We start from the raw sequence: 25,870 nt of genomic DNA, 5'->3' as shown, positions 1-25,870 counted from the left end.
TGTTCTTCTGCTTCAGTAATTGTTCTTTCTTACTGTTGTGAATTAGCCAGAATTAATTCATTTACATCAGACAGGTCTGTGACTAGTATTTTTCTTGAAGGGTCCCTGGTGGCATGTTTGGTTTTATTTTTTCACTTTTTTTGTTAGTCAAATGTGTTAAAAGTAACTATCACTAATGAAGGTGTACTTGAATTTGCAATACAGTCTGATGATGTGTCATGCTCTTGACACCAGAAATGTAAACAGTATAAAAAAAAAAAAAAAAAAAAAAAAAAAAGTTAATTTACTAAGCAAAAGGATGTAACAAACTGCATCTGCTTATCCATAACTACTTTGAGTCACAGGTAGTGCAACTGGGAGAGCCTAAGTGTTGATACAGGCTCCACAGGACCAGTTGCAGTACATGTAAGAGTAGTTCCTGCTGCTTTTACTTTCCCTATTCTTGCAAAATTGGCTTCCTGTCTGGCTGCACAGGTGAAATGGCTCATTGCCTGAATCACCTTCCTTGTAAGCACCATGGAGGCAGTAGAAAGGAGGAGGAAGAGAAAAAGATCCTTCTTGTGAGCTGGGGCAGGTTAGCTTTTGTGTATGACTTACCTAGTTAAATAAGAAAAATGTGTCTTGTTATCTCAGCGACTTGCTGTCGCTCTAATTAGTCATTACTGTTTTTTCCCCTTGCAGGGAAAGGTCCTGTGCACTGAGTCTGCACTGTAAACTATACCATCCTTCCCCTGTGGTGCAGAATGGCTAGCTTCTATAGGCAGTCCTCTTCTTAAGACTTTCAGGCAATCCAGACAGATTGAGTATTATCCCTGAATGTTTATCATCACCTTATGCAGAAGATAGTGTGGCTATTTTTTTTTTTAATTATAATAAGCTTTTTATTTTTCCACTTAGATATGCAAATGTGGCTTGATCTGATAAGATATAATCACTTGTATTTGTCCTGTTAATTCAAAATTCATTGTCTCTGTTCATCATTTTTTCCCATTGGATTGTATGTTTTATTCTAATGTGCATGATATTAAACGTACCTGACCCAAATATTTAGAATGAACATATAGATGTCAATCATCCATGGCTTTAAATTTTTAACAAATATAGAAGTTTTTATTATTTGTTCTGAATGATCATAACACAGATTTATTTTAGTTGTCCTGTGACATGTAGTTCAATAATGCAATGATAAATGTTTGTGTTCCAGTATTAGCATAATGTAGTTTCTTAGTAGCTTGAAGGACGTATAGAGAACAGATTGATTTCAAAATTTTCCTATTTTGAAAACTTCCCCTGTAGAAAAAATCTTATGAAATACACTCAGATCTTCTAATAATGTATATTTTCATGACAATCTTTAAAATTTTACATGTATGTATATATTTAATTCATGGACATTTTGGGAGAAAAAGTTACTCATTTTGTTATATTCTTTTTTTTAACTTTCAATTTTTGTGTCTTCACTTTTATCTTTCTTCCTGTTACTTGACAAATAAAACTCTTTTAAATTTACTCTTTAAAACTCTTTATATTTACCTTTTTTTTTTTTCAAGTTCCTAAATATTTTACATTATGTTGTTGGTTTTCTTTCCTTTTTGCCTTTTCTTTTCAGTTTCATAACTTGTCTATAGCACAGTAAGTGCAGCTAGGCCACAAAATGAAATTATATTACAACATATGAAGTCAAAATTAAAACACAAGATATTAAAACCGCAGAAAAGCAAGTTGAGATCTTTTTTATATTATTATAGTTATTATGTTGAAGGTGATATGCAAGTTGTTCTATTAAATGTTTCTCTGCTTTTATTAATATGTTTGCTCTGTAGACATCTGGTTCTAAATTTGAATGCATGATAATGATTTTCCATTATAGAGTTTTTTCTGTTAAAATTATCTGGCAAAAAAAAAAAAAAGTATTAATTACCTGCTTTATTCCCTACTTCTGTTTTTGAAACTCTTGTTTGTTGATTTCACTGCAGAAAAACATGATCAAAATATCATGAATGTGTCATAGCACTGGGTATATCTACTATACTTTATACTGTTATTTATAGTGCTCAAATTCAGTTAGGGGTTTTGGCATCTCTTTTATATGTTTTGATTGGTTACGTCTCTTCTCACCTGATGCTATACAAGAATAGAGCACATACAAATGTTTTGGTACAGACAGAAGGCACTTAATAGGATAGTTAGGTGGCAGTTTTCCATAGGCAAGCCATGTCATTGATTTACTCCTGTGGAGTATTTACTGATAAAGTATTCTCGCAAAATTTTAATGCCACGTAACTTAAGTTGCAGTTGTTTTTCTCCTCCTCTTTGAACTTCAGTGATCATTGAAGGTTGTTGATCACATTTGTTTGGTCATCTATCCATTCTTATCCACTTATTATAATTTTCTCCCTTCTCATTTAGTCCTTTACAAATTGTACAAAGAATTATTATTGAATAATGTTTTTCAACAGGAGTGCTGTGATTCATCATTGCTTATAATAAACATAAGGATTTTAGGGTGGATTCCTACATGCCTTCTGGAATTCTGTTTTAGTTGTCTATCATATCACAAGTCTAATTTCCTTGACAGTACAAACATATACATTTTTATTTCATCCTCAGCCATCATTGCTGAGTTTTAACTCACCATGTTTACTAACTAGCAAGGTATCTGTTCCACCATGTTTCTGTCAACTCTCCTATATCATTTTTCTGTGTTAGTCACACCTTACAGTTTCTCCTTGTTTGTCCTTCATGCTTCTTGTACTAGCATGCAGGTATTTTATTATATTTGATCTATGCTTGAAAGCTCTCTGGGATTGATGTACTGGCATCCTTATGTTCTTCTTACTTGTCTACTATTGTATTCTTGTATTGTATTCTTCTCCTTATTATACAGAAAAATAATATTTACTTAATAAGTGTAATTGATCTGTTAAATTAGTGACCCCAAACAACCAACTGATCTTAATAAATTCAGTCACCTCTTCATATTGCTTAGAGATAATAAAACACAGACGTAGACTGCACTTTAAAAAGAGAGGAGAAAGGCTGAAAGAGATTCAGGAAGCAAGCTGCTGCCATAGCATTTTACATGATGTAGTTGTGTTATTCCCTTGAGAGTTACGACTTGTGCATTGCTTCAGTAAATTCTGAAATTGCATGGAAGAAAGCAGAAGGATCTTAATTTATCTCGCTTATCTTTATACCAATAAAACTTTCCCAAAATAAAGATGGAGACAGTTTGAACACTTGTGTTCTAGGCTGTGCTAGGCTACAAAAATCATCTACTTAACACCAGCTGGTAGGGCTAGGCTTTCTGCAGCCCTGTTACAGCTAGTCTGTGGAATTTGGTGTCAGCCACTGTAACACTGGGTAGAGATCTGCCTCTGACTCAGGCCCCACAGGGCCTTGCACATGAGCAAAATGGGTGCTGGACAACATCAGTACAACTTTTGCAAAGCATTAAAAAAATATTTTATCAAGTGACTTCAAATAGCAGAAGTTTATTTCTATTTTGATTGCAATATGAAATGGGGAGGGGGGGATGGAAGGGAGTAGGTTTTTACCTAATTAGTTTTTCAGTTAAAAAATACTTGTTAATAAAATAAACAAAAATCAATATTTGGTTATGTGAAAAATAGTATGTGGGAGCTCAACGTAATCTTGAAAAAAAGGACTGTCAGCTGAATCCTATGGGCAAAAGTTTTAGAAGCAGAAGCCTCCTTCTTACCAGCTGATTGTGCTCAGACTTTGCAGTTGCAGGTACAAAACCTTTGTGGTAGAAGTGATAGCTATCATTTGCTCTGACTGTGATCTTGCAGATGCAGCCATGTGGCTGGGCCCTGCTGAAGTCAGACATCTGCTTACCCTACCCTGAGCTAGTAGGATGAATAGAGACTAAATCAGGAGTTTCAGACTGTTTTGTTTTGTTTTGTTCTTTCTGTCTTGCGGGAAAAAGAAAATAATTAAAATTATTGTTCTAGAGAATGCAAATCAGCCTAGCTCATAAAATAAGCACAAGGGCATTTGTTAAAATTATCAGGCAAACACTTTAAAATCAATAAAAATAAATGTTTTTTAATGTAATAAATAATTAGACTATGAAATTTACTGTTAAATATTAGCAATGCAAATAGCTAAGACGAGCAAGAATATGAAAAGCTTTATAGACTGCATATGAATGAGAACTGGATAGGTAATAAAAAAGAATATGCAGAAAAATATTAGATGTTATTGACTCCCATAGTGCATGTGATAATGCAACGATCATCAGCTGTGGTCAGGAAGAAAGGGAAAGGAAATTCCCTGTATGTCTATTTTTCTTTGCAAATAAACATAAGGCAGAATTTCTGTGATGTTAAGCATCTATTTTCTGTACCTTAGTGCACACTTAGCTAATAATTTCAAGGTTGTTATAAATAAAACTTATGTTATAATTCAACAACTTTTAAAACTCTCATTTAAAAATCTAAAATGTTATTCTCAAAACTTTAGTTATTCATATTAAAAGACTTTCAGATAGAAGAGAGAGATCAGTTTGACACGAATAGGTCATAAACCAAGGAAAATAAGAGATCCAAGTATCATGATGTTCATAATCAAGAACAGAGGTTTGAAGTCCAGCCTATAAATCATTTTGATGGGATCTAAAAGACTAACAAAGTGATAATAAAGTTAAAATTAAGTATTTTTATTCCTCAGAGCAAACTTTATCGGAGTGAAACATTAAATTGCTTTGATTTTTGTCAACAGTATTATTAATGAATTTCCTGCTTTAACATACGAATTATCTGATCAGTCCTATCGCATGATTTTTTTTTTTTTCTGCAGTCTGAATTTGCAGCACACAGACTTCCAAGGGATAGAGTTGTGTGATTCCTACATAGAAGGAACTGAAGGAAGTGTGGTTTACTGAATGATATTTCAGTAGAAAACATATTTCCTTCTTTGATTTGCAAAACAGATTGTCTTTCCTCAGGCTTTCATAGATTTTAAGGGGAAAGGGAGAGCCAGAAAGCATCACATGAATTACTAGGTGTTTTGGGTTTATGTGCAAGATTTTAGTAGCAGGGAGGGGCTGCAAGGTGGTCTCTGTGAGCAGAGCCCAGCAGCTGCCCCGTGTCAGACAAGAGCCAGCTCCAAAGGGGACCTACCTGCTGCTGGCTAGAGCTGAGCCAGGGAACAAGACTGGGTGCTGGGAGAGCAGATTTAAACTTCTGCCATTGGTGCTGTCTAATGTTTTCTTGCCCCGGTAGATTCATGAATCTGGTTATGGATAGAAGATGGACTCAGCTGGGAGGTCTGCTGTGATTAATGCTGTCCCTGTAAAAGGGGCAGATGGCACAATGCTCATTGGCTTCATAGTTTTATTAATTCTGCCTCTGGGAAAAGTGGCTTGCCACATTTCTTTCCTGTGCTCTGTGTGGTTATGGGTAGAGGCACTGTGCCAGCTGCATCTGAAAAATTAAAGAATAAGTGACTTGTCTGGACAGAAGCAAGAAATGTTGGCATAATACTGCAGACTTCACTTCAAAAAATAAAATAAAAGATGGAAAATATTCTGCCATCTATAAGAATAATGGATAGTCTTTCTCATAGAGAACTTAAATATTCTGCATCCTCTTTTGGAAAGCATTGTGCTAATTAGGTCTGTGTTAATCTTTGCATTTGTTTGTTTGGCAGCTGAACTAGGAAAATACTTGGGATCAAACCAATTAAAAATTGGATTGGCTTCAGTAGAGAGCCTGAGCAATCCCCTCTTTTTCTTTAGAATGATATGTTACATGTGTATATGTTATATGTTATTTTATGTTCTAAACATGAAAACCACTGGTGGATCCCTTTCTTAGGAAATGGAAAGTGCAGGATGATTTCCTCAAGCAGGAACCTATGAAATATATAACCTATCTATATATTGTAATATTTAGATAGTTGATAGAAGCAGGATGTCACAACCTTCTGTTCCCATTTCTTTTCTTTATCAGCTAAACTATTTGACCTTTTTCTGAAATTCCTAATGCATTTGGAATGACCCAAACTTCATTTTCCATCAAATTTACTATTTTTAACACAAAAGAATGCATATATCAAGATTTAGTGCTAAGGTCAAAGAAAGCAACAGTGATGCAAAGTGCTAATAGAAACACTGAATGGGACCATGATCAAGGATTGTACCGTACAAATCAAAATAATTGTTCAGTTCTCCTAGTGTTAACCAAAAGTCCATGGTCAGTAAAAGGCTCTGATACTACTGGGCACTTTAAAATGTAAATGTTGACTAACTGTTGTTTATCCTCATATCTCTGTCAAAGAGGAACTTCATGCATTGTCAGTTATTTGTCAGTGTCATTTATTTTGGCAGTTATTCCCAACCCTAGTACACATTTTCCCAGGCTGCATCTCCTCTCTGGCATTAAGACTGATGTTCCTTTGAGAAGGTGAAATTACCATTCATTATCCACCATCATTTTCACCATTAGGATTGTGCGAAATTGATTCTGCCCTTTAGTCTCTAGTTTTGTGTCACTGTCTTGCCGGAAGAAACTAAATTCTCAAAGCTGGCATAGTGTCTCATCTCTTCTGCCTGATATCATTACTGAGAGAGGATATAATAATAACACTGTTGTAGATAGGCTTTTATAGATAGGGTTTTATTTGTCAGAAGTGGACTCACTCTTGTTAGGGGTGACATTCAGACACGCATTTTATTGATATCTCCCATTGTTTGTTATTTTTCTTTGTCCTCCCCTCTTCCCCTTCTACTTTAGATTTATGACGCAATATCTCTTCAACATCTTTAAGGAACCACCACCAAGGTTAACAAAGATTTAAATAGTTATTTTTTTTTGTAGATGGTGAGACTGAAAAAGGTTCTATGGAATCAAGAAACTTTTCTAGTTATTACCTCCATTTGGTAGATAATAATGGGTAAGGATTTACAACAAGTCATCTAACACGGGTGCTTTTCATGACTAGTGAAAATGTTGGAATCTGTTTCTTTGACTGGGGTGGAAGTGAAGGTGTGCTTCCAAGAATAGCAGGAGGCATGAGCACACATCCACGTAGACCACAGATTTGCCACTGGGAAATCAATGAAAACTAATTTGTTGGATTTCCTGTCTGCTGTTGGAATGTCTGATTATTTTTTATTTATTTATTTATTCACTGTTGGTACTGCTCTGATGGCAGCAGAATTGCCCAGCTTATAAAGAGGGGCCCTGATTCATGAACAGGTCACAGGTACTGCAATGTTACTGGTATTATTATTAATTAAACTGTAACACAGTATTTCAAGCCATGTATGTGTCTTCTAACAATTATATTTGTAAGAGTATGGATGAAAATGCAGATCCATGTCTTCAGGTGACATAAATAATTTGAAGGGGAGCACAGATACTCAGCTGAGTACCTAACCCATGTCTGTCTCCAGTGAAATATCTGCTGTTGAGCATTTAAGAAAATATTTGTCTCTTTATTCTTCTTTGTCTAAAATGAAGGCATTGTTGTCTCTTAAGCTCTAATAGCAATAAATTTTGAAGACTCTTCAGGTGGTTGTCTAGAAATAACTCTGTCTGTGGTATATTTTACTGAACATATTGCTACCATTTATCAAGTATTTTTGTCTAATAATTGCTTCATTTGAATTCTTTCTGCCATCATGTAAATATAGATCATCTTGCAAGCTCTGGTTGGAAATGTATAACAAGGGAGGGAAGGAAGAGGCATCACTTTTTCTCTGTCTGTGCCTACGTTATATAGTTATTCATCTCCAACTCAGTTTGGAGGGAAAAGGATTGTATGTGGGAAAAAATCCAGACTTCATTACTGGTATTTCCACTGTAGAAAAACTATACGCTTATAGGAAGTATTTAACAACTATTAATTATTATAAATAATAAGTATAAATAAGTATTATTATTATAAACAAGTAATTATTTCTTTCATGTTTTATTTCATTTCCCACTGAATAAATTTATGTATGAGTAACTTCCAACATGTCTTACATACATTCTTACTTTCAGCAGGTTAAAAAAGTATGTATTTATTAAAATGTAATCTCCATCTTTACTTAGTGTGTAACCCATGGTCTGTCTCTGCCACAGCCCCACCTGCCAGAAATCAGTAAGAGAATATCTACCTCACTTTCATTTCATAAAGCAAAAAATACATATGCAAGTCTCTGACATGAATATTACTACAGCACTCCAATAAACAGATAATAAAATTAAGTCACTTTTTCTCTCTCCTAAATCAATTTTTAGATGAATTATTAAGGACTGACCACAACTCCTATTCCTTATTCCTCTGTACTGCTCGCAAGGAGAGCATAGATGATGGTGGATGAGTGGAAGGTGATTTCAGTTGGCTTTTAGTTTCTCACTGTCCTAGTTTGCTAATGATTGGAAATAAATTACATTAATCTCCCTATGCTGAGTCTGTTTTGCCTGTGACAAGTATTGGTGAGTGATCTCCTTGTCCTTGACGCCTGAGACCTTTTGATCGTGTATTTACCCCTTTTCCTGTGAGGGGAAGTGAGAAAGTGATTGTGGTGGAGTGAATCACAGAATATCCTGAGTTGGAAGGGTCCCACAGGGATCATTGAGTCCTGCTCCTGGGTCTCCAAAGGACCACCCAAAAATCAGACCATGTGTCTGAGAGTGTTGTGCAAATGCTTCTTGAACTCTGGCAGGCTCAGTGCTGTGACTATGGGGAGCCTGTCTGCCCTGGGGAGCTTGTCTCAGTGCCCGACCACCCTCTGGGTGAAGAACCTTTCCCTAACATCCAGCTTGACCCTCCCCTGTCCCAGCTCTATGCCATTCCCTCGGGTCCTGTCGCTGTCCCCAGAGAGCAGAGCTCAGTGCCTGCCCCTCCACTCCCCTCGTGAGGGAGCTGCATGTTGCCATGAGGCCTCCCCTCAGCCTGTTCTGCTCTGGGCTGAACAAACCAAGGGACCCCAGCTGCTCCTCATACATCATGTCCTCCAGCCCTTTCACCATCTTCATAACCCTCCTTTGCACACTCTCTGACGGGTTTATATCTTTCTTATGCCGTGGCACTGAAAACCACACACAGAAGCGGACGTGACGCCCCACCAATGCAGGGCAGGGCAGGACGGTCACTTCCCTTGACTGCTAGCAGTGCTGTGCCTGATGTACCCCAGGGTATGGTTGGCCTTTCTGGCTGCCAAGGCCAGAAAGCTGGCTCACGTTCAGCTTGCTGTTGATTAAAACACACAGATCCTTTTCTGCAGGGTTGATCTCCAGCATATCATCCCCCAGTCTGTTGCCCTTTCCCAGGTGCAGAATCCCACACTTGCTCTTAGAATCACAGAAAGTTGTCCAGCAGGTTAAAACCACCACAAGTTATCACTTTTGTCTGAACATTTTAAGTGCAGCTGGACATTTTAAGTGAGGTATTGGACAGCTGCACCAGAAGTGTTCAGTACAAAATACCAAAAAGGTCAGCTGGTATCCTGCACTGGTATTGCTTTTCTAAGCTTTGTTTCATCTTAAATGGCTTTTTTTTTTTTTTTTCCAAATACAGTGGAACTTTCTTTTTTTTTTTTTGATTAAGATGGCTGTACAATTTACCTAAAATTTATGATCTGAATAACTTTTTAGTATTGGTTATACTGATAATTAAATATTAATGTATTCTCTCTGAAGAGGTGCATTACATATCCAGCGCATCTCAGAGGAGGAAATCCTGTCTTTTACTAGTTACTTGACCAATGAGAGGCTGCAGCATATCATCATAGTATGTTGTATGTGAAGTTGGCATAGAAAGCAAATCTATGTTACTGAGTGAAAGTACTCTGTATATCTTTATGGTCTTAGAAGGATTTAGAGATTACTGTAAGAGCTGTCGGACATTCTTGAAAGTTAAAAGTCTACTTTACAATCTGTGTGGTGAAGTCAGAATCACAGAACGGTTGAGGTTGTAAGGGACCTCTAGAGGTCATCTAGTCCAACCCTCCTGCCTAAGCTGGACACCTAGAGCAGGTTGCATGGGACCGTGTCCAGACAGTTTTTGAAGATCATCAAGGAAGAGGACTCCATAACCTCTGCGGGCAATCTGTGCCAGTGCTCCATTATCTGCAGAGGAAAGAAGCACTTCTTGGTGTTTAGACGGAATCTCTTGAGTTCATGTTTGTGATAGTTGCCTCTCATTCTGGCACTGGAAACCACTGAAAAGAGCCTGGCTCTGCCCTCCTTGCACCCTTCCTACAAGTATTTGTAGACATTGATAAGATCCCCCCTTGAGCCTCCTCTTCTCCAGGGTTAACAGTTCCAGGTCTCTCAGCCTCTTCTCCCAAGAGAGGTATTCTCTGGTTCCTTGATCATCTTGGTGTGCTCCTATGTTCGTCTCCTTCCAGTATGTCCAGGTTTCTCTTGTACTGGGGGGCTCAGAACTGGATATAGTAATCCAGGTGTGGCTTCACCGGCACTGAAGAGAGGGGAAGAATCACCTCTTTAGACCTAGTGTAGTCTTCCCTGTGCAGCCCAGGAAAGACATGGTTATCCTTCTTTGTTGCAAGGGCACGTTGCTGGATCACATTCAACATGGTGTCCACCAGGACCTTTTCTGCAAAGCTGCTTTTCAGCTGGATGGCCCCCAGCATTTTCTAGTGCCTGTGGTTGTTTCTCCCCAGGCATAGGACTTTGCACTTCTTGTTGAACTTCATAAGACTTAGCCCACCTCACCAGCCTGTTGAGGTCCCTCTGAATGGCTGCATGGCCCTCTGGTGAGTCAGCCACATCCCACCCCCCCCAGGTTCATTCATCTGTGAATTTACTAAGTACATTATAACCCATTGCCCATATTGTTAATGAAGATATTAAATGGGACTGGATCCAGTATTGACCACTGGGGTATTCCTCGTTACTGGCCTCCAATTAGACTTTGTGTCACTGACCACTGCCCTCTGTGCCCAGCTGTTCAGCCAATTTTTGATCCACCTCACTGTCTGCTCATTTCAACAGCTTCTTTAGGAGGATCTTATGGGGGACATTGTCAAAGGCCTTACTGAAGTGCAGGAAGACAATACCCACTGCTCTTCCCTCATCCATCAATCTGGTCATTTCATCATAGAAGTTTATCAGGTTGGACAGGCATGATTTCCCCATGGTGAATCCATGCTGGCTAATCCCGATGGTTCTCTTCTACTTCATATGCCTAGAAATGGTTTCCTGGATTATCTGTCCCATTACTTTCCCAGGGATCAAGGAGAAGCTGATCAGTCTATAGGTCCCCTTTTGGAAGATAGGAGTGACATGTGTTTTCTTCCAGTCTTTGATCAGTTCTTCCAGATGCTATGATCAAGAAAAGATTATAGACATTGGCCTTGCAATCACATCTGCCAGCTCCCTGAGCACTCACAGTCCATCCCATGAGGATCCATGGACTTGTGAATACCCAGTCTGCTCAAATACTCCTTGACTTGATCCTCTTCACATCAAGGGTTCTTCCTTGCTCCAAGCTTCCACTCTAGTCTCTGAGACCTGGGAATCCTCAAATCCAGTCTTGCTGGTAAAGACTGCATTAGCACCTTGGCCTTTTAACTGTCTTGTGTAAACTCATTTCATTCAGGCCTACATTTTCCTTGACCTTCCTTTTGTCCCTGATGTACTTGTAGAAGCCCTTATTGTTGCCTTTGACATCCCTGGCCAGATTCAGTTCCAATGAACTGAAAGTCTTTTGATGATGCAGTTATATTTTGTTCCTAATGTATCTCAGAATCTTCAAAGATCTCTGGTTGATCTTCTATCAGATTTTAGTCCTGCTAACAGCCAGCCTCAGTAAGCACCAGACAATGGTTTTAAAAATCGCTATATGTAATCAGATCTTTGGGGAATGTTTCATCTACAAGTGGGTTTTTCAGCTCAGTATTTTCTAATTAACCTGCACAACCTAGCCATAGAGAGCTCCATCTTATTAAATCGGTTTAATTTGCCAAATCCCATTAAGTCAACCTCTTTTTAAGTTAAAAGCATAGACATGATATCTGAATAGATTATATTTTATTTTCATGGTGAATATAAGTTTTTCCTCCTGAGTTATTTGATCTTGAATTTAGACTTTTAACACAAACCCTGAATATTTTATATATATCAAATGGGCTGTCTGTCATGACATTTTCTTTCCTGATAGATTCTTTTAGTAATAGCATTTGTTATTAAATGATTTGTTTGGTTTTTCTTTTCTTCCAGGACTGTTCTTTTTAACCTTTCAGATATTTCCCGCTTGCGCAGCTTCAAATGCTGAACTTTCAAATATAAATGGCAGCAATAGGATTTCTATGTGGCATATGTTCTGTTTATTTCAATATATTCATGTCCCCTTGTAAATTTTAATGTTTGAAATGCTTCCTACTTAATATGTTTAAGCATGATGATTTTCAGTGACATCTTTTAATTTCACCCCTTTAAATAAGAAAAAAAAAACTCTAATTTCATCTTGATTCATTTTCCTAGAACAGGTGGAACATGTTTGTACTAAGTAAAACATTCATCTTGATTGCCAAGGTCTGTTCTATAGGAACTGTATTTATCTCCAATATGATTAAAAGGGGTAAAGGATTTATTTTTAAATTATATGTTCAGCAAGAAATTTTTTTCCTGAACAATAGGCTTGTTCTTCCATTTCCTAGGCTGTACAAAAATGGTTATACAGACTTAATGGATTAATAAATATTTTGTAGGAAAAATGTAGGAAATGTAGAAAACACTAGTGACAGAAGATATACTGCTATTGATATTTTATTCAATCATCCTTCGCTAATTTGGCTGGACTCCTTTTCCTCCATAATTTAAGTCACATGAACATACTTCTTTTTCAAGGAAAACAGATAACTCTTGAATGCTGTAATCAATAGATGCTTGATCAATACATTCATACTTTGAGGCACAGTGTTAGTACAGTCTACCATCAGAATGCTAAATTGACATTTCTAAGGATATAGATGTCTGTGTTATATCTTTTGGGAACAAAAAGGTTCTTCTTTCTTTGAATGGGTTTTTAAAATAAGAGAAAAATGTCTTTTGGATTGTCAACAGAGATTTCACTAAACTCTCAGTGTCCTTCATCTGTATTCTACTAGAAATATGGCATCAAAGTCTGGAGACTAATACAAAATGGTGAGTTAATGGCATAATAAATGCACAGAGGTTTTGTAGGAGACAGCACGTGATTGTTAGGGAACAACTGTTAGTTATGCAGTACACTAAGTAGAAATCTTTTCTAGAAGCTCCTAATTAAAAATATATAAAAATTTTAAAAGGTCTTAGAAATAATGCTACTTACCTGCTTAGATTCTTCCAGTTTCTATGGATGTGTAACAACAGGAGAAAAAAAATAAAATTAAAAAAGAAAAGAAAAGAAAAGAAAGAAATGTGATCTTTCAGAACAGGAAATCTTTTCATTAGAAATGGTAAATGGTGACCAGTTCAATATCTACTTCCACTTAGGAAGGGAAGGGAAGTCTCTATGGCAAACTTCAGTGTTTTGGCCTCTTTGCTGTAGGTTATAAGAAAAGCAGATATTCTAGATGTCTGAGTAATAGGCAAGAGAGAAATTGATACTCAAACTCCTGAACAATTTGTATGAAATTTGCTCCTAAGACAACTAGAAAATAAAATATACTAACTTACAGAGGTAGAAATTACTATATAATTGAATCTGTTATACAAGCTGGAGTATGCCCAATTAAAAAACATTATTATGTACAACACAGCATGCAATTACCCAGCACACAGACCACGACCAGATATGCCTTTGAACTGAAGCACCAGATGCATCAGCTACAACTTGCCAACATCAGAGTGCAGAGCCAGCCCTCACAACACTGCACACTTTATTGTGTTCTGATTTATTATTTATTTATTTATTTCAGTTTTAGTCTAGAGAAGATCTAGAAAGATGAATTATTTTATGAAAAGAAAAATTACATGTTTTTATGTTTTTCCAGTGATATTTTTGGAAAAAAAAAAAAGGAAGTAGCAATGCAAGAGAGAATACAGGGTGTATTTATCTTTAATTTGTAGCCACAGTTTATGTTACATTGGGAAGTGCTGAATGCCGAATATTTCAAAATCATTGCAGCCTTTGGCCAAACATCTGTTCCTAAAAGATAAATCTGGGGTCTTTTTTATTGAAAAATTAAAGGTTTTCAAAAAGTATCAAGGCTTGATTACTCAGACTGTCAAGGCCAACTCAAAAGTCTATCCACTTTCTTTCTTATTATCTCTCAAAATCACAATAGCGAAAGGTGCTTAGCAATGTTAAAAATGCATCTTGTGCAGGGAAAAAAAAAAAAAGTATATGAAAAATTACAGAGCTCACAAGTACTACTAATTTGAAGGAATGTCTTATTTCATACATTAGTTCCATAGCCAGACATTTCCCAAAACAGCCCTCTTAAAGACTTGAGAAAACTGCATATTTTTATTGCATTCTCTGCTGCATGTTTTGCTGTAGTTATGAATCTTTTAAGTAGGTTTTTAATGGCTCAGTTAAAGAAATATCCTTCTGTACAATATGCAGGATTCACAATAAAAGAATGCTTATTTCAGTCCAAAAATTGAAGCCAGATTTCCCCATTGACTGAAGATGGGAACTGCAATCTAACATGATGTTAAGCAAATGATGGGCAAGATAAGCATTCTCATGGTTAGATTTGAAAATACTGCCAAGTTTTTAATGTTCAGAAAGTGCTTGAAAACTTGTGTCTTCTCCCTTGGGAAGCTGCTATAACAGTGAATTCTATCCACAGAATATTCAACAATTTTCATTGTTCTTTAATGGCATATGTTCCCTGAGGTAGCTTACATAAGGTATCATATTTCTAACTCAAAGTGAAATTAAGACCAGACATGGAGTAATCTCTCTTTGCTGATGTTTTCAGTGATTCATCATTCAGCATATTAACTTAGTATGCTTATATCCTTGGGCATTTACATGAAGAACACTTCTTTGCTGAGAGTCCATACTTTTTTTTCAAGGCTAAGGTTTTTTATTCTAAATATTGAAGTTTCCTGGCCTGAAAATTTACATTTTATGTAAAAAGATCAAAAAAATGGGGGGAAGAATGCCACATACCAGCTGAATGAACAGATGGGTAGGAGGCAGTTTTTACAGTCATCATCTGGCTTTGTAGAAAGTGGAAAGGAAAGTTTGTGGTTGGTTTCTCAGAAACAGACTTCAGTTCTGAAATTTTCTGTGATGAAAAGCCTGAAGTTTTTATGGATCCTGTTTACTTTGGCTCTTCATTTCTCTTGTTGAATTCAATGTAATAAAAGGGGGGGAGGGGAGGGAAGGCTTTATTTATTGCTGAGCTCAGGAAGAGCAGCTCTTACTGTTGCCAATGACTGCATCTAACCTGCATAGGCTAACACATGATAATAATACTTTTTTCTTCCTCCCATTGTGCATTTTAGATTGTGACATCTATATGAAGAGATACGGGGGCTTTGTATTTTTTCAGTACAAATGCAAAAAAAAAAAAAAAAAAAAAAAAAAACAGAAACAAAAATCTGACACTGTACACATCAGTGCTTACTTGATTCACTGCCTTTAAAATAGTTTGCTCTCATATTAATTGGAAAATATTTGGAGAAGTTTGGTTTTTTTTTTCCTTTTTCTCTCTCTCTCTCTTTTTTTTTTTTTTTAATTGCCATTAATGTACAGAAAAATGTGGGATTGTATTCATGGTGAGAAAAGAAAAAGGGATATAAGAAATGTAGATCTTCCATCCAGTTTTTATCACCCGGAGAAACTTAGGACAAATATGTTTTACATATTTTACTGATTTTTTTTTTTTTTTCTTTGGGGGGGGGGAGGGAGAGGTAGGAGGGAGCTAATAGGAGTATTTGGGAGATCAGGATGATCTCCATTTCTTTTCAGCTAAAGGCAAGACAGAGCATACCCTGACTGGGTATGTAACATTACATTCAAGTCATGGCAAGGCAAGTCACAAATACTGACATATGTTTGGTTACCCATTTCTACTACTACCTTGCAGTCCAAAGTATTCAGGTTGGTTTCCACTAAGACACAGTCAGTGGAGGATGCCAACTATAAGAGATCAATGTGATACTTTGGCAGATGCCACACTAGCTCTGCTTCACCCTTTATTTTCTGTTTGTGTTTTGCTTCTGCTTTCTATTCCAACTCAAAACCTAAATCCTATTTGCCAAATGTTAGGTGATTTCATTCTTATTATTGTTTTCAGACTCAATTTAATTCAGCTTTTGGTATTTGTGATTGAGAGTTTGAAACTAAAGCTTCATCCAATGTTGGCTTGGTTTATTCTCATTTCTAGATTTTATTGACATTACTTAAATCTAACCTGGCTGAGGGTAGCAACTACTATGCTTGTTTTGTATTTGACACCAGTCTTGTTCACAGAATTGCTTGTATGGCCATATGGCACTCTTCATTCAAATAGATTAGGTAGCATTATATAAAAGCAGGTGGCAGCAGCTTGCATATCCCACATCCAAATATTTCCTAGCAGACTTTTCCATCTTCAGGGTGGGAGTATTTGAGTCTTCACCATCTAGGTTGGTCCGGAATTACCTTCCATGAACTACCCCAATTGAGGTGGTGAATCAGACCTTTGCTCATTAGAGGACACCAGAAGCATATCCCTTTTATATTCTCATGAACAGAAACACTGGAAGCCTTTGTTTCTGTTTTCTGAAAATTAAGTGTAACCTGATCTAAGTCAAGGAAAAAGGAAAGTATGTTCATGGAAATAATTCTTGTGAAAAAAGCTGGAAAAAAAATTAAAGTCCTATGAACAACTGTATAACCTTCTACAGAAAGAGCACATAACTTTGTTTCACATAACCTTGTGAAACAGAAAACCTGGTTAAGCGATCTTTTAAAAAGCAAGACAGTTAATTTGTCTCATGCTGGACGAAGGAACCATTGACAGAAAAGTGAGGAGTTTTGTTTGTTTTATTTCTGAGTTCTGATGCAGAAAACTGATTATGCAACAAGATCAGTTTTCCCAAGAGGTAAATACTGAACGGTATGTTCGTAAGTGTATGAAAGGCTTCATGCATGCCTCCTAGCCAAATTATTCCTTGACCGGCAGATCAAACACACTAATATAGAACAATGACTTTACCACCAGAGAGTTTTGTCATGAAGATGTAGTCAAGTGGTCATCTACGTTTGGACCTTTTCTTGGAGATAGTTTCTTGCTTTTTAGTTTGGAAAATAAGCTAATCACTAAAATAATGATAATCATGACAATATATGCATTAGTTTTGTTTGTTTGTTTGTTTGTTTGTTTGTTTTTAAGTAGTCTGTTCCAGAATTAATAAAAATAAATAAATCTTAAAATTTAGAATATGGACAAAAGCCTTGATATAGAGGGTATACTGACAGTTTAAGACATTTAATTCTTCAAAATGGCACATAATTCTATTGTTGGAATTTATTTTCTTATACCACTACACATTTTGGTATGGATGCGACAGGTTAGTTGTGTTTGTAAAATTCATTACACAAAAGATCATTCCTATAGACAAATTTGGATTATTCATGGCTGAAGTAGAGATTACAGTCTCCATCTTTTTTCTTTTTTTTTTTTTTCTATGAGTTACCTTTTAAGAAAATATATACTTCAATATATCATTTAAAATATGACATAATGATTCTGGATAAATATCTAGTTTACATTTATACATTAATATTCACACAAATACTAGGAAATGTTTTAAGAACTTTTCCATAGAAATTCACCTGATATCTTCATCCTTTTTATCTGCTTTTGTTTTCAGTTGTGTTTTTTTTGTTTTGTTTTGTTGTTTGTTTGCTTGTTATTGTCTTTGTCGGGTGTCCCAGTAGCATAATTACCTCAAAATACACAATTTGTTTGTATTTCATTGTTCCTAATTATCTATTATTTGAAACACTATGCTCATTATTGAAATTTAGTATTAAATAAGGCTATAAGCCTTTTAAAAGGTTAGAGAAGAGTTAAACCTGATGATTTTTTTTTCACCTACGCATTGTATCTGCCTCATTGCCTTCCCTGTGTGTCTGCTAATGAACTACATGGTGTTTTAGCAGACCCTGAGGCTGAAGCTGAGAGGAGTAACAAACTCATGAATAAATGTTATTAAAATCATTACATAACGTGCTATCCCACCATGATGTTAATCTGTTTGGGGATACAGTTAAGATGCGGTGGCAAGAGAACTGAATGTCTCAGAAAATGTTATAAAAATGAAATTTCAACCAGGGAGCTGTTGTCAGAAATTTGGTATTTTATTTTACCACCAATCGTAAAAAAAAAATTGGTTTGCCACTTATATTACCTAAAAATAAATAAATAAATAAATAAATAAATAAATAAATAAGCAAACAGCAACAACAACCAACTGGATACTTACATTTTTAATTACTTCCTTGTTTCAGTACCTCAATCATACCTCAGTACATTTTAAGAGATTGAAGTACTTAGAAACTATAAAACCATTATTATTATTATTATTATTATTGCTCTTATGAATGCTATGTCTGTCATGAAAAAGCTAAGTTTGTGCTATTAGTTGGAGTGTTCTGTGATTTTGCCACTGTAGCTCTCACATGTGTGGAGTACTAGATCTCATGGCTTGGCTATTTTATACCTCAGGGTTCTTAACCGGGGCACAGGCAACAAGCTTCCAACCACCAGCTGTGATGCATAGGTTGTGATGGTGCTAGATGTGTAGCTCCTACACAGTCTGGTGGTCATGGATGTCATGTGTTATGGTTTCCTCCTTTGTCCACGCTGGGAAAGCCTTCTCTCCTGCCATGTGACTCCTCTGTTATGTAACTAAACCACAACTGTGAGGATGAGCAAACACTGACAAGTCTCTATGCTTTGCAGACAGATTCAACTATGTCCTTCAAGGGAGTCTTCATTTAGGTGAGTGTCTCTGCTGTTTGTTTGTGTTTGTTTGTTTTATTTTTTAATCGATGACAAATGAGGAAGAAGACCAACACCCTGACTTGGACTGTCTTTATTTGTTTGCTTAGCTGTTAATTTGCTGAGTTCTGTATAGGAAAATATCTTGCAGTTTTTCCCATAAAACTTGGGTCTTGTTCAAGGTCAATGCAGGGAAGCACAGTAACCAGAAAATTTTGGCTAGATGTCTAAAGTGAAATTTATATTATTACCTGAAATCTATACTATTTTTACTGTGTAGTTCTGCAAGGCATCTGTTTTAGTATCTCTATAAACAATGCAGGAAAACAGGAATTTCTAAGGTGTAGGGTTATTTTGATGTTCACTGCTGGGTAAGATCAATCATTACACAGAAATGTTTATTCTTCCTGATTGACTCAGGAGATATGATGCTAAGGCACAGTTCAGTTATTTAAATATAAGTGCTTAGTATGCCCTGAGTACCTTATGAAGTACCTTGGTAAGAAGCAGGAAGATACAAAATCCGACTTGTTTTACAAGGTGCATTTCCTTCTAAAGGGAAACATCTTTACTCAAGCAAGTATAGGGTAATGGATTGAATGCCAAACTGGGTTCCCCACAGTGCCCAAGATCTTAAACACCTATGCTTCAGCAACAGAAATGTTTCTAAATCAGTTTGTAGATGACTGTAATGTCATTGTTTATATTGGGTCAAATTAGTCCAATTTCTAATGCTGAAGTGAAAAATCCTGATTGGTACGTTTGTTTATTTTTTCTTACTTTTAAAATTTTTCCTCTGGTATTTAATATCTGATAAGGTACAATTAGTGCCATACTTAAGCATACTTAAGTAGAGTGTTGCCACTAGTTTCTGTGCTAACGTAGAATTACTGCCATTTGTGAGCATTTTATGGGGTCTCTAAGACACAAGATTATCACTCTTTCGTATGTGCCCCAGCTCTATACTGATATTCTGGAAAGTTCTAAATGACCTTCATTTTCATTTGTTTCCACTTCTACTTTAAGAAAGTCTAAACCTCCTTGTTTTTATTAATTTATGTTTTTAACTGCAATTCTTGGTTAGTGAAAGCAGTATGAATTACTGCAACTTTAGTAACTGTAAGCACACCATTAAAATCAAAATTTTACCATATATAAAATGTGGCCACCATACTATATAGTTATGACAACTTACATTTGAATCTAGTTTTATTGCTTGTGCATTTTCCCAAAGAGGCAAATTGGAGTTTGCCTCTAAGTGTTTATCACAGGCTCTGGACAGGTTTTGCACCTCTGTCAATAGAAGACTTTATTTAATTTGGTTCTCTTACTTATAGTATGCTGTTTAAGTCATGTCACATAATAAACCTTTATTCTTGAGCAGCATCCTGGCTTGTATCAGAAATAGTGTAGCCAGCAGGACCAGGGAGGTGATCATCCCCTTGTACTTTAGCCTGCTGAGGCCTTACCTTGAGTACCATGTTCAGTTTTGGGCCATCACTACAAGAAGGACATTAAGGCCCTGGAGCATGTACAGAGAAGGGCTAAAGCTGGTGAAGGCCCTGGAACACAAGTCCTATCAGGAAAGGCTGAAGGGACTGGGGTTGTTTAGCCTGGAGAAGAAGAGGCTCAGGGACAACATTATTGCTCTCTAAAACTACCTGAAAGGAAGGTGTGAGGAGCTGGGAGTCAGCCTTTTCTCACAGATATCAAGCAATAGGACTAGAGAGAATGGCCTCAAGCTGCACCAGGGGAGGTTTAGGTTGGAAATGAGGAGACATTTCTTCTCAGAAAGAGCAGTAAGGCATTGGAACAGGTTACCCCGGGAGGTGGTGGAGTGTCCATCCCTGGGGGTGTTTAAGGAAAGGATGATGTGGTGCTTAAGGACATGGTTTAGTGGGTGATATTGGTGGTAGGGTGATGGCTGGACCAGATGACCTTGGAGGTCTTAATGATTCTTAATGAACCTTAATGATTCTATGATAATATCACCTAAATTGAATCTTAATTTTTGGTGTTTAAATATTAGGTACTCAGTATGTTTCAAGATTAATGTACATTACATAAAATGTTGTAGAAGACTACCTATGCTTTTAATATTTTAAGGAAATATCTCATACATGGGCTACTGAAAATTGTTTAGCTGAAAATTCTTCATGAAAATATGAAACTTGACTGTTTCTGAGGGACTTTGCAAATTCAAAAATGCTTCCTTTTGCTGCTATTTTTACACATACCCTATAATGAAAAACTTGTCAAAGCTCACTTTACTGAGATTTTTAAGAGAGAAAATATGCACCCATAACTCTGCAGTGAAATAAAAAAGAACAGACTCCTGCAGTTAGCACAGCCCTGTCCCTGATGCTGATGTCAGTAAAAGGATGAAGTAAAACTTGTTGCCTGTCAGTGTAATTGACAGATATTGTTGGCAAATTACCTATCAGCTTGTATTATGAAAGACTTCTGTAACCTTTTCTTTGGCAAAACCATTCTTCCAGTGACATCTTCATTATTTGCAGTCTCAGTTGATATGCACCGGGTGCTTGGCCCTCCAGCTACAGAAGTGCTGCCTCCTCCCTCTTGTCCTGGTGTGTTTCCTGCATCCTGCCACTATTCCAGTTAGCCACTTTCGTTCTTGATGAAAACTATGGTGTCCTATGTAATAGGTGAGGCCATGAAGACCAGATTGCCATCACAAGGAAAAATTTGAGATTATCGAGTTGCTGCTCTGCTGAAAGCCAGGGGAAGACATGCTTTTGCCTTTTTATTATGGTATGTAGAATGGAGTAAGAAATGGAGAAAAAAAAGAAAAAAAAAAAAAAGAAACATTGAACATATTATCACTTGCTACTTGTAAACTACATTTTTGGACATACTTGTCCAATTTGTATGGACAACGATGCACCCACAGCCCTGCTCATCCCTGCCCATGTCCAGGGCTCCCCCACCTCCCCCAGCCTAGGCTTCCACACCAGACCTGGAGTTGTCAGCCCCACTGAGGCCTCAGCAGGGCCAGACTCCAGCTCCCCACAGCCCTGCCCTGCACCACCATGGCTGTCACCCTGCTGGGCCTACAGCCTGGCCTCTGCCCAGCTCTGCCCCCAGGAAGGTGCTTGGGGCTGCCCCAGTGCTCCCAGCCTCCCTGCTGCAGGCTGGGGTGGTGGGACAGGACCTGACTGCCAGGCCCTACCAGGCTGCCCAGAGGGAGGCCCCAGCCCACAAGGCTGCTGGCCTTCACAGCGCAATGATTCCTTTCCCTCATTCCCCAAGATAACAAACCTGATACATTACAATAATTAGATCTGTAAATCAAATTACAGAATGTCAAGTGAAAAGACCATTATTTCATTTACAAAGTCTAGTATGCACAATTTCTAAAAAGCTGAATTTCCTGGGTAAGCCTTAGTACATGCATTTTAATTAGATGGTCACAGGTGTTTTTCATTTGTTTGTTTGTTGTTGTTGTTTTTTTGTCTTTTTGTTTTTGATTTTGTTTTATTATTTCTGCCAAATTTATGTCTTTCTTGGTGAACGTGTTATCTATGTAGAAGGCCCAGATGAAGAATGTGCAGCATCTCAGGCACTGCAGCTGAGCACAAGGAGCCTGTGCTTGAAGATAATTTTATAAGCCACTGCTATACCCGGGGGGGATGAAGGAGGAGAGACTGGAAATAACCTCTCATCAGGGACTGTACTGGAACAGCAAATGTCCTTCTTCTCAAGGACATTAGGTCAGGGCTATGGCATTGCAACTGTGATACACAGAGGGCACATCTCATCATGGGAACATCTGCAGTTTCTTAGTGCTAAAAAGACCAAAACAAAAAGGAAAAAAAAAAAAAAAAAAAAGCATTGCAGATTCTGTTCGCTGATTTTTTATTTTATTTTATTTTATTTCCTTCGTATGCAAGATTGTTCATCACCATCAACTTTGGAAAATAATTACCATATTTGCTTTTGATGTTCAGTTTCTTTTATGGAGTCTGTCCTTTTTTTCTTCCTACCTTTTTTCTTGCTTTCTCTCTCTTCCTTTTCATTGATTTTTTACCACAATCCAATAAAGTTCCCATATGGATGGGAAACCTACTGTGAGGAGTAGTTCATCAACATTCAACATGCTAACCTCGGAAAGCCAAATATAGTGCAAGCCTGCTAATTAGATTTATATATTTATTTATCTTCATCTACTGTTGATAAGCTGTTCTTTTCCCCCTCTGTGATTAGCCTTCTTGAACAACATGATGTAAAAATGGCTTCTGTGACTAACACAGAAAGCAAAAACTAAAAGCATCAGAAAGCATGAGAAATTTTTTTGCTTGTGATTATCTGCATTTGCATAAATTACAGTGTCTTCTGTCATACTTTTGTTAAGCTTATGATGCCTTTTAAACAATAATTTAATCTGAATACAGTGCTCCCAAGTTTTAATTTAAACAAGCCATTTCCCAATATTCTCATGTTTAAAACTGATGATGAGATAACTGTCTTTATAAATGAATTACCACTGGACCATAACCAACAGTATCTGAACTGAATCCATTAATTCATAGTTCATCTTCAAAAGTGAGTCTGTCATTAACCTTTTTGTCCTCCATCCCTTCACCTAAATAATTTGCTACATTCTTTATCAAACATGGAGTGCAGCAACTTGCACATTTGCAGTCAAGCTGCAGATAAATTTTTGACTAGCATTTTTCATGATGAAAGTTCAACAAAACTTGAAATGTTCTCTGAGAGTTTCAGCTAATTTTTGGTCAGTAATGTTACCATAAATCTGGAAATTTCTAAATTAGAATCACAGAATCACAGAATTTCTAGGTTGGAAGAGACCTCAAGATCATCGAGTCCAACCTCTAACCTAACACTAACAGTCCCCACTAAACCATATCCCTAAGCTCTACATCTAAACGTCTTTTGAAGACTTCCAGGGATGGTGACTCCACCACCTCCCTGGGCAGCCCGTTCCAGTGCCTCACAACCCTTTCAGTAAAGAAATTCTTCCTAACATCTAACCTAAAACTCCCCTGGCGTAACTTTAGCCCATTCCCCCTCGTCCTGTCACCAGGCACATGGGAGAACAGGCCAACCCCCACCTCTCTACAGCCTCCTTTAATGTACTTATACATAGCAATAAGGTCACCCCTGAGCCTCCTCTTCTCTAGGCTGAACAAGCCCAGCTCCTTCAGCCGCTCCTCATAGGACTTGCTCTCCAGGCCCCTCACCAGCTTCGTCGCCCTTCTTTGGACCCGCTCAAGCACCTCGATGTCCTTCTTGTAGCGAGGGGCCCAAAACTGAACACAGTACTCGAGGTGCGGCCTCACCAGAGCCGAGTACAGGGGGACGATCACCTCCCTAGCCCTGCTGGTCACACTGTTTCTGATACAAGCCAGGATGCCGTTGGCCTTCTTGGCCACCTGAGCACACTGCTGGCTCATATTCAGCCGACTGTCCACCATCACTCCCAGGTCCTTCTCTGCCTGGCAGCTCTCCAACCATTCCTCTCCCAGCCTGTAGTTCTGCTTGGGGTTATTGCGCCCCAGGTGCAGGACCCGGCACTTGGCCTTGTTGAACTTCATACAGTTGACCTCAGCCCATCGGTGCAGCCTATCCAGATCCTCCTGCAGAGCCTTCCTACCCTCGAGCAGATCGACACACGCACCTAGCTTGGTGTCATCTGCGAACTTACTGAGGGTGCACTCAATGCCGTCATCCAGATCATTGATGAAGATGTTAAAGAGGACCGGCCCCAGACAGACAGATTTCAGAACAACACATGGCCAAGGGTCAGAACTTTGCCATTAAAAACCCCAGTCACAATCCCTCTGATCACTCCCAGAATTATAAACTTTAGTTTTCTTTGGTGTCCATCTTTCTGTCTGCCTGTTCACCATACGCACTGTTCCCTGCTTCTGCATTAGCCTTGCAACTTGCCTCTGTCTCTGTGTTCTGTTGTCTGTCTCATCAGTAGGTAGTGGATGTTCTGGAAATGGCAGCAATAACAGGAAAATGAAATGGCTTTGGATAAATCTTATGCTAGGGGAAAAAAAACAAAACAAAACAAAACAAAAACAACAACAACAACAACAAAAAACACAAAACAAAACAAAAAACTGTGAAGAAAAGAGGGACAGAAGGGGAATAAAAATCAGCAAACATCTAGGGAAAAATAAGTAGTTAATAAGAGAGATGCTGAACTAAATTTAAAACAAACAAACAAACACAAAAAAAATAACCCCCAAAAAAACTATTACATAGCTGGAATAAATACAATTGAATGTCGTAATTTCCATGCCAGGAAATTTGTAAATCCTTTCTGTGCTACAACAGATGATTTCAGAGCAGCATTCATACTTGTATATTGTAAGACAATATAAATTGGATGATTTTATTTATGTAAGCATTTTATACATGTAAGCAGTTGAGTGTCATTATCACTCAGATGTCTCAGCAAGTTGTATAATCTTTTCTTGCTATGAACAGGTCAGTATGTCATGCTCCACGCAAACTTGATTCAAAGCCTCTGTATGTACTTACCCACTGAGAGTCAGGCTGCCAGTGTAAATAGTGCAATGATCTGTGCTTCATGGTCAGCCTAGTGAAGTCTTGGCCCCTCTGAAATTGGTAGGGCTGTATGTGAAATAGTGAGAGCTTGGCTGAGCTCTAGCAGCAGCGAGGATAGCTCTGGAACAAAAGGGGGGATATCTGTGTCAAGTACAGTAGTGTTGTGCTTGATGTCCTGTTGTGAGGTAAACCTATGTAGTACATCTGTGTTAATGCAGCTATTTTGCCCTGGGACACAAGGTAATATTTCTGTATGGCTCCCCACAAATCTGAGATCTACTAGCTGAGGTGAAAATTAGTATCCTCTATTGTCTGCAACCTTAGGTTTGTTGGTGTTTACTAAGGCTTTACCATTATCTTTAATGTCCTCCTATTGCAGAGAACAAAAAGCAAATT

General features: G+C 37.5%; 1 long non-coding RNA gene across 2 annotated transcripts; it reads left to right on the top strand.

Annotated features, from left to right (window-relative positions):
- Positions 1-456: 456 nt before the first annotated feature.
- Positions 457-23,685, top strand: LOC106016853 (uncharacterized). 2 transcript variants are annotated; one of them, XR_001189867.5, is made up of 5 exons: positions 457-574; positions 18,875-18,913; positions 21,433-21,501; positions 21,580-21,685; positions 22,462-23,685. It is a non-coding gene; the product is annotated as an uncharacterized lncRNA (long non-coding RNA). The 2 variants fall into 2 exon arrangements; XR_001189866.5 differs by lacking the exon at positions 21,433-21,501 and having other exon boundaries at positions 463-574.
- Positions 23,686-25,870: the final 2,185 nt, after the last annotated feature.

This window comes from Anas platyrhynchos, chromosome 1 (assembly GCF_047663525.1).
Source record: "Anas platyrhynchos isolate ZD024472 breed Pekin duck chromosome 1, IASCAAS_PekinDuck_T2T, whole genome shotgun sequence".
NCBI lineage: Eukaryota > Metazoa > Chordata > Aves > Anseriformes > Anatidae > Anas > Anas platyrhynchos.
The sequence above is the reverse complement of the archived record's forward strand: the minus strand, read 5'-3'. Positions and strand labels throughout refer to the sequence as shown.